Here is a 4,026-nt window from a genome sequence, read left to right as displayed (position 1 = left end):
AGCACTTCTCAAGAGTGCATAGATCAGTTACACCCCACTCACCTTGCACACAGTGAGGGGAAGTGGTTTCAGTAACTTTAAGTTAGAAGAAATTCCTCTACTACTTTCTTTTAGACAGTTTATTGAGACATCCCATTTCAGAGATATTCCTTCTGGTTTTATTTGTTGTTATTTGAAGGTGGAGAAAAGCTGTGTTGGTTTGATTTCTTCCAGGGAGCTTAGCTAGCTGTGGACTTTACAAAATGACTGCCATGCCCAGCATGGCCCTTAGTTCACATTTTGAGTTAAACTGCTTGATCTCCTTTACTGTCTTTGCTGTTCTTGTCATATTTGAACTTGGTATGTTTTTCTTTCCAGCTGTTGTAATGCATTTTGAGAGACCAAAAGAACCTTAACACCAAAACCTGACAAGTACAAACAAATAATAATTATGAACAATTACACACAAAATTCCTCAAAGTATTAGAAAAAATCTATACTTAAAATTTTTACAATACATAAAAGAATAATATATGATAATTTGGTATGATTTATCTTAGGAATACAAGGGAATGATGATTTAACAAGCAAAACCCCGTCAATTTAATCCACCTTACTAACAGAAGAAAAGTGAAAAAAAATATATGGTCATTTTAACAGATGCAGAAAAAGCATTTGTCAAAATACAATATTCAATCATGCTAAATAAGAAAACCAGCAACACTAGGGAATTTTCTCAATTTGATAAGATGTATTTGAAAAAAAAGGCCTATAGCTAATATCATCTTTTATGTGGAAAATATTAGTTATTTTCCCCTCAATTTGGCAACAGAGCAAGTATGATTTTTTTCATAACATCTATTTAACATTTTATTATAGTTCTTAACCATTGCAACAGAATCATAAGGCAAAAAGATCAGAGAAGTAAAATTGTCTCTATTTGGTATGATTGGTATGATATGGTATGATTGGTATGATATGGTATGATTTGGTTTGATATGGTATGATTGTTTATATAGAAAATCCAAGTGAATATAAGAAACACCATTGTAGCTGTAATTATAATTTCAAGAATGTATAAAATAATTATTAAAGTACACCCTGAAATGATATATAGATCTCATACCAACTGTATGAAACAATTACCAAGGTATTTTATAATTGTACTAACATTACAAGTGTGAGCTAATACCCTTAGGAATGGTACAAGATATAAAGTTAATATTGCAGATCAATGGTTTTTACTCTGACTGCAGGGGGAAAAAAAGGAAAATTAAACTTGAAATATCATTCACTTATGATAGTGTAGAAAAACATAGAATACCCTTCAATAAATTTAAGATGACATATGAGAACTCCATACTGAAAATTATAAAGTATTACTGAATAAAATAAAATAAAGTGAAATAAATAAAAATATATTCTATGTTCATAGATTGAAAGATTCAAAATTGTTAAATGTCAAATTGCCCTAAATTTATCTACAAATTCAACAGTATTAATTAAAACTTGCAGTGATCAATTTTATTTTATATATCAATTTGACTAGGTTAACTGATGCTCAGATAGCTGGTAAAACATTATTTCTAAGTATGTCTATGAAAGTGTTTCTAGAAGAGGTTGACATTTGAATCAGTTTAATGAGCAAAGTGAAGTTCTGTTCTTATCAATGTGGGTGAGCACCATTCAATCCACTGAGAGCCCATATAGAACAAAAGACAGAAGAAGAATAAATTATTTCTCTTTTCTTGAGCTTTTCTGCCTTAAACACTGGAGTCCCCAAATTTTAGGCCTTCAGACTTCAGGATTTACATCAGTCCATATCTCCCAGATTCTAGGCCTTCAGAGTTAGACTGAATTATAAAATGAGTTTCTTGGTTTTCCAGTTTTCAGACACAATACCAGAGTTCAGTTTAATTTTGGCAAAAAGATCAATGGAAGAGAATACAAAGTTTGGTAAAGTAAAACTTACATTTTCATGGTTGATTAGTTTTGGTAGCAAAATCAATGGAGAAAAGATAATCCTAAACAAGAGCTAATAATATGAAATATTGAGAGGAAAATAGGAGAAAATTCTTATGACTTTGGGATAGGCACATATTTCTTAGTAGAATAAGTAGAATACTAAGAGAAACACCAAAAAGTTAGTCTTTTATAGTTAAGGATTTTCACTCTTTGAAAGACACCATCAAGAAAATGATAAAGTAAGTAAAAAAAAAATGCAGGGTGGGATATAGTAGAGCACTTGTCTAGCATGTACAAGTCTCTGGGTTCAATCCCCAAAACTGCAAAAAAAAAGGAGAAAATATTTATAATATTTATATTTTATATTTGACCAAGAGCTTGTGTCCATATTATGTAAAGAACTTTTACAATTCATTAAGAATAAAAATGGCCCCCACACCTGTAATTCCAGCAGCTTGGGAGGCTGAGGCAGGAGGATAGTAAGTTCAAAGCCAGCATCAGCAACATAGGGAGTCCTAAGCAACTTAGCAAGACCTTATCTCTAAATAAAATATAAAAAGGCAGGAAATGAGGTTCAGTGGTTAAGCATCCCTGGTTCAATCTCTGGCACCAAAATAAATAAATACAGCACAATACAAATATGGGCAAAAATATAAACAGACACTTACTAACAGATACTCAGCAAAAAAAGTTATATGAGTGCCTGATAATCACATGAGATGATACTCAAAATTATTAGTCATCAGGGAAATGAAAATTCAAACCACACAAGGAATACTCACCTACTCATGGAATAAGTAGCCAAATAAAAGAGGTTGATAACAGGAAGTATGGGCAGGTTTTGAAATAATCACATGCTGCTGTTGAGAATGTAAAATGATGCAGCCACTTTGGAAAATGAGTTCATAATTTCTTTAAAAGTTAAACATGTGCTTGATGGACAACAAAACCATTCCAATCCTTTCCCCGAGAGAAAAGAAAATCTATGTCCACACAAAGATTTGGTCACAAATGTTCACAGCAGCTTTTTTCTAGTAGTCAAAACCAACCTCAGCATGTTTTTAAGATGTTGAATGCTGTGAAGCACTTCCCTTTCAATCTAACAATGAGACACAAATCATACAAATATCAGTACTCCTTGAGCCCTTCAGAGAGCTGAGGTTTCAAGGCAACCAGTAAATGGGTTTCAAAGGACAAGCAGCTCCAACCAGAGATGAATACATGACCCAAATCACTTTCAGCAGAGAATGAGAGGAAGAGGGGCCTCCATGCAGGCAGGTTTTGAAATAATCAGCTTGAATTTTGACTAATTCTTAAGAGTTCAAACTGAAGGCTAGAGGGAGAGTGTAAAATGGGCAGGGGCCTTGATTTCAATTTTTCTTTTTTATTGAAATAAATTTATTTTTGATTTTCAGAAGTAAAAAAGTTATAACACTTTATATAAACAGTTAACAAGGCAGTTGATATCAAGTTAACTTCATATACCATTAATGATTATTTTTCTTTTCTTGAAAACACTCAAATATGCTTACATCACATTCTTTAAAAGACATACTTAAGGATATTTGCATTTAACAATTTCCATGAATAACAAAACTCTAGTACATCCAAGTATTTCATGACACTTCAAATATTGTTATATGTCAATTTAACCTCTTATGAACTTTGCATTTTTCACAATGAGAAAGTAGAAAACAATATATAATTAAAAAGAGCAAAACTGAATCATGTATTCTCTTTGTCAAAAGAAAACAGATTAAGTGTGGGGATCAACATAACCATGGAAACTGCTTATTTTTTCTGTCCTTTACCTCTGGCTCAGGAGACAATAAATAATAATGCACAATTTATTGGTGAATATGAATTTGCTATCAAATTCTTCCCTATTTTATAAGGAAAGCAAATATTTAAGAGAAGAATCAGCATAAAACAGTTTTGGTATTATCACAATTCAAGAAATGTCTGCAGGACATTTAGAAAACAGGTCACTGACCATTTGCCCATTTGGAGAGATTAGAGAATCCTAAATCCACATAAAGAAAAATTTCAAAATATTTTTTTGTCCTCACACATGTTGTTTTT

This window comes from Marmota monax, unplaced genomic scaffold (genome assembly GCF_021218885.2).
Source record: "Marmota monax isolate L192 unplaced genomic scaffold, Marmota_monax_Labrador192_F-V1.1 WCK01_AAM20220418_F8-fsc00059, whole genome shotgun sequence".
Classification (NCBI taxonomy): Eukaryota; Metazoa; Chordata; class Mammalia; order Rodentia; family Sciuridae; genus Marmota; species Marmota monax.
Note: the sequence above shows the minus strand (reverse complement) of the source record.